At 37.2% G+C, this 10,630-nt stretch overlaps 1 protein-coding gene across 9 annotated transcripts in view; it reads right to left on the bottom strand.

Moving 5' to 3' along the window:
- Grm5 (glutamate metabotropic receptor 5) overlaps positions 1 to 10,630 on the bottom strand; it is a 477,051-nt gene that overhangs the window by 170,033 nt on the left and 296,388 nt on the right. The gene's annotated exons all lie outside the window — the stretch shown is intronic.

Below are 10,630 nucleotides of genomic sequence, written 5' to 3'. Positions count from 1 at the left end.
AGAGAAAGAGAGAGAGAGAAAGAGAGAGAGAGAAAGAGAGAGAGAGAGAGAGAGAGAGAGAGAGAGAGAGAGAGAGAGAGAAAGCCTGAACAAGGAAGCATTATTCTTTTGTTGATTAATAAAATTAAGTTTGGGAAATTTAAGAATGAGAACACCCAGAACTTACAAATATTCACCATGATGTAAACATTTGCCCTTGCTTTTCTTGCCGTTGGTGTCAATAGAAGTCCTATCACCTGTAGCATGTATTTTGATCTGCGTGTAGGAATTTTTTAAATATTAAAAAAAATCAGTACTTCATTAGTAGTTTAGTTTAAATTAAGAATTGGTAATTGTGTATAGAATTGAAAACTCATTAAAAGAAATGTGATCTTAATACAATGACAAATGACTGGTTCTACTTATAGAAAATTCATGAAACTGGTCAAATTCAGTAACATTTATTGCTAACTGATATTGTCTATATTCTTTTAGTCTTTCTGTATATGGTTCAATGAATGTGTTTCATATCTCTGAGTTTCCTGATTTCCTCCGTTAATGCCAGCGGGTATCCTGCTTAGTGGTTTAAAGTCTAGTTTTTAATACTTGATTTTTCTTAGTTTTCTTTCTTTAGGTATGTTTTCTTATCTGTAAACTATTAATATTAGTTACCTTGAGTGGATGAATATCTACAAATAGCTTAGAGGTTAGTTGTAGAACAGAAAACTTAGTCTTGAACTTAACTAGAAAGTCACCTGCTTGCTGGGTATCATAATGCTGGAAGGTGTTGTTCAGGTTGGTGTAGAAGAAAATTATGATCATATGCAAAGCTATACACTGTATTATATAAACAACCTACTATGAATAATTTGCTCACTGGAGCAATAATAACAAGATTGCTTATGGGAGTAATTAACTGCCTTTGTGGCTACATTTAAGACCTGATACACAGTAGGGAATTTATACCTACTTTTGTAAACATGGTCAAAACCCATGTAGTGAGATCATGGGCTCTTAGGGAGAACTGATTGATGAAGATTTTCTAAATTGTCATGTTGTCAAACTGCCTTTTAACTACTTATTTTTATTTTCTATTGACCCAAACTTGATCAGAAGAACATCTAGTCACATTGGGCCATGATCAAATCAGAGACATGATGCTATTCATAATCTTAAGGATAAGAAACTCTGATAACTAAGCTGTAGACAGGGCACTGATATCAAATCCCCTCAGTGCTAAGGATGAACAATAGAGTACTATAGATGCTGTCTTATTAGATACAACATAAATATCGCACAAATGAACTCAGAGTAGCTGTGAGCACCTCCACAAGACCCTGCATAAGAACAAGCAATTCACTTTCACCATGCAGCAGGGAGGGATTTCTGAGGCCCAGCCTCTAGTTGAGGATCTGTTTACTACTTCATGGATGCTGGGGAGGGACAGTTATTTCTCTTTATTTCACTAGATCCTAGTGCACATATATGAAGAGTTAACTGATATAACTGGGTTAAAATAAAAAAGCAAACATATTTAAGAAATAATATGAGCCAGCATGTGATTCAGTAGCATTTAGAGATTTTTTTTTTATTATTGCTAAACTTTGATAGATATCTCATTTTAGAGGAAAAACCAAGAAAGTGGATGCAAAGAAATAAAATTTGTAAAGCAACAATGGTTGACTTTCTTGCATGTACTCATATGTACTTGTATGGCTCATATCAGAAAATATGATAGCATCATTTAGTTCACCACCCATAAAATAAAACAAAACACTTGTGAAGATCCCAATGTGACCTAGTTACATGATGGTAGTTACCAAATTACAAAAAGGCATGGCAGAATAACTTTTTCATGAGTTCTTCTGAGAGAGACAAGTATACAGAAGGCTGTGATGTTACATTTATTCACTTCCAGTATGCATAGGTTTCTTTTCCTCTTATTTTCACAATTCTGTAAAATGAGTCTTACATTGGATACAATGTGACACATGAGAGAAAATGGCATGTGTCCTTTACTAGGACAGCAGAAGAGAAAAATCACAGGAGAAAAATTTCAAAGGTAAAATGTGTTTAGAGACCCAGAGCATCCACTGACTGGACAGGGAAGGGAGGAAGTGGCAGCAAAGTGAGTCACTTGTGAAGAACATATTCATAAGCGTGATTAAGTTCAAGATGAAGCCATAATTTTGTGCATCCCTATGAAGGGGGAAAAAATGGATAACCAATGAAAGTGAAAGGTTAAAAGTCTGGTCATATATACCCAGGAAAACAGACTAGAATTTATTGATAAGCAGCAAGCCTTTAAAACAGGATTTGAAAAGCTAGATTTGTAACACTGATGAATTTCTCTGGGTTACTGTCACAGGAAAAAAAAAAAAAAAGAATGAAATGCAGAAGCATAATGAGGAAGGGACTTATGGGAAGTTCAATCTGAAGTCTCCTGCCAGGAATTAAGTAACCAAGGTGACACCCTGGAGAGGGGAACACTTGGTCTAAACCTGAATGGTGAGAACAATAATCCCCATGCTCTTGGCATAAAACTGTCTCCTGTGTAGCTGGGCTATTTGCCGGAATTCAATTTTAAGTCAACATAGTCTACTTCCATCACCACTTCCGGGCAAGTCTGTGCTCCTGGCATCATCTCTATGTACCCCAGGGGCAAATTTAGCTGGGTTTCAAATGTGTGAATGCCCCATTATATCCGAGTGTCTGAAAATGTCTTTCTTCACAAACACGTACTGAACAAGCAGAATCTGTTCTCAGCAGGAAACAACTGTGCTGCCGAAGTTGGCAGACAGAGTTGGAAAGCAAGCAAGTTATGGCTCTGCTCCGCTGCCCACCAAGCAGCTTCACCCAGCTTCCTTTAAATGCCTCTTCGGTTCTCTCTCCTCCACAAGAGAAAAACGCTGGGTATTAACATTCACCGTTCTAATTGTTTCGAATTAAACTTCCCCAGGAGTTGAATTAGCTTAGCAAAGGCTTTCAGTATTGAACCACTTTGAATTCTAAGAGTTTGCAAGTAAGAGTCCCCAAAGACAGGCATTGTTTTCTTCATCTGTTCGAAAGTACAATGTTTGCGAGTTGCAATTTTCTTTACCAGAGAGTATTTCTTTGATTTCGTGAAAGTCATGGGTAGGAGTGACACATTGGGAGAAAAAAAAATAGAAAGAAATTGTTCTGACTCAAAATACTTTTCTGGCACTTCACCAAGAATATTTTGCTGAATACCTTGAATCTGATGGGCATGACAGGAAGTAATTACTAAGTAAAATGTAAGACTGGTGACTATGTCACAGGGAAACTAGGCACAGGTCAAGAGAGACAGTGCTCCCAGTACATAAATCCCAACAAGCAGGATTGAATTATTTATCTGTTATTTAGTAATTGTGACATCCGCAATTCTCCACTGAGGTTTCTGAGAGCTCAGCTTTTCTATTTTCACAGAATAATTGTGGATGACAATTTAATATTGTAGTGGGTATTATTGCTTCATGAAAAATAGCACTCTCAAAGATCAAAGATGATTGAGAAATTTTGAAGAAATTAGAAATTCCTTGGATGCTATTCCCAATCATTTCAAAAAAATATCATTACTTACTAGTATGCTAACTTACTAGTTATGCTTACTAGTATGCTAACAGGTTTGTAACTCTCTATCTCTATCTCTCCCTCTCTCCGTGTGTGTGCGTGTGTGTGTGTGCGTGTGTATTAATGTTTGCCTTCCATATCTGCCATATTATAACAGAAAATTGGAAAATAACCTCAATTGTCAGTTGTCACTTTCCATCCTGTCCTGAGACAAGAACTCTTTTTTTTTTTCCTGTATATGCTAGGCTAGCTTGCTCAGACTTTTAAAGCAATCTTGCTTTCCATCTCTTCGTGGATGAAGAATGGGATAACAGGTGTCTGTAATACTACACCTGGATCTTCGCATGGGTTCTAAGAATCTGAAACCTTGTTAGGCTTGTTAGGTTGTTAGGCTGACATGGCAAATGCTTTACCCAAGTCTAATTTTCTTGCTGCAACCATTCAGAAAAGCTGAGAAAAGGAACCAGCCTAATGTTTCTCAATGGATAAACATTTAAAACTACAATTGTATTCAGCTATTTAAAAAAAAAAACAAAAAACAAAACAAAACAAAAAAAAAACTAGAAATCAACCCATCCCAGTGACAGAGTGTCATCTGAACCATCATGGCAGAGAGCTACAGAAAATCAGCACTACACTCTTATCAATAGACATTTTATAGAGAACAAATAAGCTAAAAAGAGAAAAGAGACAAAGGATGCACACAATATCAACAGAGAGAAGAAAGATGCCAGGAAAGTACTCTATTCTAGGCACTGGAGTAGAGCAGCAGGGAGACTTCTAGTTACAAGGACTCCTGCTGAGGAAAGACAGGATTTTTCAAAAGACTCCTGCTGAGATGGAGCAGGGCAACTGAGACCTTCCCTGAACTTCAGTCTTGGGAGACTCAGAGTAACTGTTATGGGATCATAAACTGAAATCTGACTAGGAGAAGACTTCTAGACTGTGGGAAAGAAATTTGACCTTAGAACCAGGAAAAGTATTTAGGACAATAGAAATCTGAAAGCCAGTGACTTTTTATTTTTATTAGATATTTTCTTTATTTACATTTAAAATGTTATCCTCTTTCCTAGTTTCCCCTCTGAAAATCCCCTATCCCCTCCCTGTTCCCCATGCTCACCCAGCTATCCACTCCCACTTCCTGGCCCTGGCATTCCCTTATACTGGGTCATAGAACGTTCACTGGACCAAGGGCCTCTCCTCCCATTGATGACCAACTAGGCCATCCTCTGCTATATATGCAGCTGGAGCCATGAGTAACACCTTGTGTTTTCTTTGATCGGTAGTTTAGTCCCAGGGACCTCTGGGGGTACTGGTTAGTTCATATTGTTTTTCCTCCTATGGGTCTGCAAACCCTCAAGTTACTTTCATTTTCGCTTCCGTACTGGCTGGTTTTGTGTGTCAACTTGACACAGGCTGGAGTTACCACAGAGAAAGGACCTTCAGTTGAGGAAACGCCTCGATGAGATCCAGCTGTGAAGCATTTTACTCAATTAGTGATCAAGTGAGGAGGGCCCATTGTAAGTGGGGCCATCCCTGAGCTGATAAGAAAGCAGGCTGAGGGAGCCAGAGAAAGCAAGCCAGTAAGTAATATCTTTCTACAGTTTCTGCATCAGCTCCTGCTTCCTGATTTGCTTGAGTTTCAGTCCTTACTTCCTTTGGTGATGAGCAGCAATATGGAAAGTGTAAGCTGAATAAACCCTTTCCTCCCCAACCTGCTTCTTGGTCATGATGTTTGTGAAGGAGTAGAGACCCTGACTAAGACAGCTTCTCAGTTTCCTCATCCACAAGAGTAAGCAATAACTCTATATTTATTAAATTATAATTAAAGAATAGAATGCACAGAAACACTTAGAATGACTTCCAGAAAAATAGTAGAGACTGAAATAATGCTTGCCTTTAGGTTCACATTGTTTACATTTCAAAATAGGAATTGAAAGTGCGAGAGTGTTCTACAAATCATACAAATAACTCGATGGTCAGAAGTGAAAAATGGAGAAAACCCTCAATACTGTAGCAACTGTTGTAGTGGAAAACTACATTACCCTGCATGCCCTCCTTGACTGTGAATTTCTTTAAGACATGGATTAAGTCTTGTTATTATGCATTTCAAAAGGCTTTTATGGTACATAAATTTTGGCCAGTAAAAGTTTGATGAATGAGTGTATAAAGCACATTGGCAGACAGGGCAATGCAGTTATTACAAGATGTAGAATAGTTTTTCTTATAGACTGAAGTCTCTCTTTGGCACAGTACACAGAAGGATGAACGTGGCTTTTTCCTAAAATTTAATAATAAATTACAAACAATTGACATACTGTGTGATTTTTTTTTTCCAGGTCCATTACTTTGGTTGGAATATTTCACTCTTCAAAGCTGTTCTTAATCTAAAGTGTTTGCAGAACTTTTTTTGAGCTTCAAGCATTTCATTATAGCTAAGATTTCTGGAGTTATTTTCATTTTCAAATGCTATTGTTTGGTAGAAGAACAGTAGACTATTAATTATTCTTAAAAATATTCTGTTTTGAAACAGAGTCTCACTGGTGGCTCTGAAGGCCTTGAATTTATTACATGGTTCAGGCAGGTCTTGGACTCATGGATTCTCTATCTTGGCTTCTTAATTATAGTATTACAGGCATAACCCACCAAGCCCAGCAAGATTTACTCTTAATTGTCTCTTTGGAGTTCCAGATCTATTATCAAATATCCAATGTCTGAGGAGACCCTGAGGTTTGTTTGAGGTCATGTCAGAGTTAAACTTTTATTCTCTTACTTGAATGGAAACCTTTAAACTCCCTAAATGAAGACAAATGTAAATAAACAATTTTAGGATTTGAATTGTCTTAGAATTGATATTTTTAATAGTTAAATGCCAATAAACAGACAAGAAAAAGTAGACTTGTAGTCATAAACCTTGGTTATATTAATGATAATTTATGGCAGTTTTGTTACCAGTACATTTTCACTAACACCATTAAAACAGATACAGTTTTACTTGCGAACATGCCCTAAATGACAAGAAATATAATGAAAAAACATGAAGTTGTTCTATCACTATTTATATAAATTTGACAGCTACAGATTTTTTTCTATTATGATGTAACTTTGATATTCATTGAGGTTTGTTTCTTCCATTTGACCAAAACTTCTGGCTATGTTTAAGCATAAAAATGCCTCAGTATAAAAACAAGAAATCCTCCTTCTAATTCTTGTTTGTTATAGACAGATCTTGGTAGATTATAGCAAAATTTTGGAACATTTGCAACCTGCACTTGTATTTCAGAAAAAAAAATAGTGCTATAGTATATGTCTTACTCATTTTGAGAAACTACTCAAAATTAGTAGACTTTTATCATGTATGGCTTAAGAGTACTGTGTCTACAAAGATGTTTCTTAGTAAATATTAATGGAAACATTCTCCTTTGGAGTTTGTGGCTAACTATAATAAAGAAGAACTTTTCTTGCTGGCATATGCAATAGTGTCTGCATTTTGTGGCCGATTATGGGATGGACCCCTGGGTGGGGCAGTTTCTGGATGGTGCATCCTTTCCTCTCAGCTACATCTGGGTCCTTTCCAACTTCTGGCTATTATTAATAAGACTGCTATGAACATAGTTGAGCTTTTGCTGAAAGGACCCTGATATAGCTGTCTCTTGTGAGGCTCTGCCAGTGCCTGGCAAACACAGAAGTGGATGCTCACAGTCAGCTGTCTGATGGAACACAGGGCCCCCAGTAGAGGAGCTAGAAAAAGTACCCAAAAAGTACAATCAAAAGGATCCCTGAGAATGCTTAGGCCACTCAATCAGGAAGGACCACAGGTTAAAGCCAGGTCCTCATCTCTTGCTCAGATTTAGGTTCTCCCAAACTCAACCCCCAGGTCATCCGCTGCTACCTCCTTGCCACTCTCTGCCCCAACTTCAATTGGCTGCACAGATCTCTTCCCTCCTGGCTTTTCTCCCCCCACTTACTGGTTAATCTAATTTCTCAAGTCTAGCAGATAACCCTTGTGAACCCACATGCCGCTCTGACAAGGGAAGCAGGTAGGGTAACTGCAGATCTCTACAGCTCCTTCCATTCCTCTGAGTCCCATCCCCCATTCTCATCCAGAGCTCTGTAACAGACATTCCTCTGTGGCTTTTCCTCAATCTACCACCATCCCCAGATGATTAAGCAGATCCTGGGCAACACTTTACTTTCCTTGATCCTATGGACCCCTTCAGCCCCCTCCCAACTAATTCCCATTAGTGTCAGCTCTCAACTCTTAGAAACACATTTTACCTGGGACACCCCCCTCCAGTGGTCACACATATTAGGATTCAAATAGAACTTCCCACCAAATAATACTTAGCCCTTGTACTCCCCTAAAGACACAGAAAGAACATCAGACACCAGGAGACAAAATAACCACTCAAATAAGACAAGACCAGATATCAATATCAAGAATTGCAATCTCCTTTAACCCAAATGCCAGATACCAGTGTAAAAGCATTATTAGAACAATATGTGTCCACCAGACACCAGCAATCCTAACATAACAGATCTTGAATATTGAAACATAGCTGAAACACACACACATACACACACACACACACACACACACACACCTTCAAATTGCCTTTATGATTATGAGTATAATAGAAGTCCTTAAAGAGAAAATAAATAAATCCCTTAAAGAAATTTATGAAACCGCAAAGTGAAGGAATATGAATAAAACTATTCAAGAATTGAACATGAAAATCATAAAATCAATAAAGAAAACCTTGGTTGAGGAAATTAGAAATTTAAGAACTCAAACAGGAAGCTCAGTGGTAGGCCTCACCAAAAGAAGAAAAGTGATGAAAGAGAGAATGTCAGACAGTAAAGACATATGGAAAAACTGGATACTTTGCTAAAAGAAAACGTTGAATCTAAAAAACAATATCTTGGCACAAAATATCCAGGAAGTGTGTTTCAGTATGAAAATATCAAATGTAAGACTAATGGAATCTAAGAAGGAGATCAAATCCAGTTCAAAGCTAAGAAAATATCTTCAACAAATTATAGAAGAAAAAATTCTCAAATCTAGAGAAGATGTCTATCAAGGTACAAGAAGCATACAGATCATTAAATAGACTGAAACAGAAAGAAAATAATCTTGGCACATAATAATCAAAACATTAAGGATACAGGACAAAGAAATATTAAAATCTTTAATGGGAAAAAACTGAATAGCATATAAATGTAGACTTATTTTAATAACACCAAAATCTTCAATGGAGACTCTAAAAGACAGAAGGACTGGAAGAGATATTCTACAGACCCTAAGAGACCAGAGATGTCAACCTAGATTACTAAAACCAACTCCCACAATCACAATATTTATTCAATCACAATACATAGATAAAATAAGAAATTGTATGATTAAAAACAAACCTATGTTATATTTATCTGAAATCCAGCTTTATAGCAGGGATTAGGAGAACTCCAAACTAAAGAAGTTAAACCTTTCCCTACAAACTAAATAAATAAACAAATAAATAAATAAAATCAAAATAACAACCAAACCAAACAACCAGCAAAAAAATAAAATAAAATAAAAATCCCCACAAGAAATAAATAATGACAGACCAACAAGTGGGAAACACACACACACACACACACACACATACACCAAAATTTCAGGGAAGAGCAATGTTCATTCATATCTCTCCACATTAATTGTCTCAATTACCCATAAAAGTCACAGACTAGCAAAATGGATGTGAAAACAGATCCACTCTGTTTCATCCAAGCAACCCAATATCAAAGATAACATCACTTCACATTAAAAGGATGGAGAAATATACTTCCTAATATAAAAGAATATACCTTCTTCTCATTGTGTTGCAGAACTTTCTCCAAAATTGACCACATACTCAGATGCAAAACAAGAGTCAACTGATAAAAGAAAATTAAAATAACACCCTGCATCCAATCTGACCACCACAGATTAAAACTGGACATCAACAAACAGAGACACAACAGATAACTCACAACTCAATGAAACTGAACAGCACACTATTAAATGAAAAGGGATCAAGATACAATTAAGAATTTAATGAAAATGAAGCCACAACATATCTAAACGTATGGGACACAATGAAAGCAGTCCTAAGAGGAAATCTCATTGCTTTGAGTGCCTCCAAAAAGAAACTGCAGAGAGTATGTACTAGCATCTTGACAGCACACCTGAAAGCTATAGAACAAAAAGAAGCAAATTCACCCAAGATGAGTAGACAGTCAGAAATAGTCAAACTCAGGGCTGAAATCAACCAAGTAGAAACAAAAAGAACTATGCAAAGAATGAACAAAACCAGGAGCTGGTTCTTTGAGAAAATCAACAAGATAGAAAAATCCTTAGTCAAACTAACTAGAGGGCAAAGAGACAGTATCAAAATAGAAAATAATCAGAAATGAAAAGGGTAGCCAGGCATGGTGATGCACGCTTTTAATCCCAGCACTCAGGAGTCAGAGGCAGGCAGATTTCTGAGTTCAAGGCCAGCATGGTCTACGAAGTGAGTTCCAAGACAGCCAGAGCTATACAGAGAAACCCTGTCTCAAAAAACCAAAAACGCACTAAGGATGATATCCTCCAGATACATCCATTTGCCCAAGAATTTCATAAATTCATTGTTTTTAATAACTGAGTAGTACTCCATGGTGTAAATGTACCACAGTTTCTGTATCCATTCCTCATTTGAGGGACATCTGGGTTCTTTCCAGCTTCTGGCTATTATAAATAAGGCTGCTATGAACATAGGGGAGCATGTGTCCTGATTACCAGTTGGAAGATCTTCTGGGTATATGCCCAAAAGAGGTATTGGTGGATCCTCCAGTAGTACTATGTCCAATTTTCTGAGGAACCGCCAGACTGATTTCCAAAATGGTTGTACAAGCTTGCAATCCCATCAGCAAATGGAGGAGTGTTCCTCTTTATCCACATCCTCACCAGCATCTGCTGTCACCTGAATTTTTAATCTTAGCCATTCTGACTGGAGTGAGATGGAATCTCAGGGTTGTTTTGATTTGCATTTCGCTGATG

The sequence above is a fragment of the Mus pahari genome, chromosome 1 (genome assembly GCF_900095145.1).
Source record: "Mus pahari chromosome 1, PAHARI_EIJ_v1.1, whole genome shotgun sequence".
Lineage (NCBI taxonomy): Eukaryota > Metazoa > Chordata > Mammalia > Rodentia > Muridae > Mus > Mus pahari.
Note: the sequence above shows the minus strand (reverse complement) of the source record. Positions and strands in the feature narration are given on the sequence as shown.